We start from the raw sequence: 1,314 nt of genomic DNA, 5'->3' as shown, positions 1-1,314 counted from the left end.
GTGAGGCCGCGTCGCCGGGGCGGGGGCGGGTTCTCGTCGAGCCCCAGCTTCACACTGCCGTCGGAAAATCACTTCCGACAGTAGACAGTGCTACAAATGAACACCAGGGGGAGCCTGGGAACGGGCCAGTTCCCGCTTCCTCCTTTGTCCACCATGGGAAGTGGGTCTGGAGACCGAAGTCCATGTTTTTTTCCCAGTTACGGTGCGGAAGTAGCTCGTGGGAGGTGCCTCCTGGCTCGTGTCGTTATTAGCGCACCGACTCCACCGCCACCTGATCCAATACCCTACCCCCACCTCCAGGCTCAAGCCACTTGTAGGGAGTCGGCTTGGCGTTTGTGATCCCTCCTTGGAAAGCGACGGTCTGCAAGGTCACCCCTGCGGGCCCTCCCACTACCTGCTAATGAGTCCCCCATCCCCACAGTCTGCATCTCCAGGATGTTTGGGTGGCCCTCAGCGGACTCTTGGCTTCTAACAATTGATCCAAGTTCTGCCCCTACTTTTGTTGTCTCTGGAGCAATCCCCACAGTTGCAAGCAGTTGCTGGAGGTTCAAATTCATTGTCTCTTTTCAAGGGCTAGATTGAAAGGCGGGGTTCCATTCGTAAATTTGCAACTTTTAATTTGTATCCTAGCTGTTATTTACGCACTGAAGCTCCGTGCATAATGTCAGCCTTTGATAGGTTTTTTGTTTTGTTTTGATCTTAACAGCTGAAAAAAAGAATGTGATTTCTAAAACTCAGAGGGCAAGAAAGATTTAATTATGTTTTCACCACTTAGCTTTTACTGCTTGCATTTGCACATTCAGATTTACAGTACTTGCCCACTAGTTAGGTTGAAACTCATGAGTTTGTTATTTTAAATTAAATCCTTCGTAAAAACTTACAAGGAGTTGATATTAAAAAAAAAAAAAAATCAGTCGTGTGTAAATAGAGTGTTTTTACTCCCTTAGTCTGTATAACAAGTACAAGTTTTAAAATATGCTTGTCCTTTAAGTGAAATAATTCATTTTTGGTAGATAACATAGTATTCAGCACTTTACCGCCTAGTATGTGGTAAATTCCACTAGGTATTTTGTTTTAAAATCCCATGTTGAATGTATTTTAGGTTTATTGGTGAGGCAGTGTAAGGCAGTAGAAGGAGAGGAGGAGTTTCTGGGGTTTGTAGGCCAAAGGCTTCTCAAGTATAAAAACAGATGACAACACCTGTGTGGGAGTTGATGTGCCTCACAGCCTGCCTGGCCACAGAATATGAATTCAAATATCTCTCCTCTCTGTTAGAGCTGTGTCTGGATTCCAGACATAGGTAAGATAAGTTTA

General features: G+C 45.1%; 1 protein-coding gene across 1 annotated transcript in view; it reads left to right on the top strand.

Annotated features, from left to right (window-relative positions):
• PEX7 (peroxisomal biogenesis factor 7) overlaps nt 1-1,314 on the top strand; it is an 88,662-nt gene that overhangs the window by 226 nt on the left and 87,122 nt on the right. The window lies entirely within an intron of this gene.

Source organism: Mustela lutreola, chromosome 6, assembly GCF_030435805.1.
Source record: "Mustela lutreola isolate mMusLut2 chromosome 6, mMusLut2.pri, whole genome shotgun sequence".
Classification (NCBI taxonomy): Eukaryota; Metazoa; Chordata; class Mammalia; order Carnivora; family Mustelidae; genus Mustela; species Mustela lutreola.
Note: the sequence above shows the minus strand (reverse complement) of the source record. Positions and strands in the feature narration are given on the sequence as shown.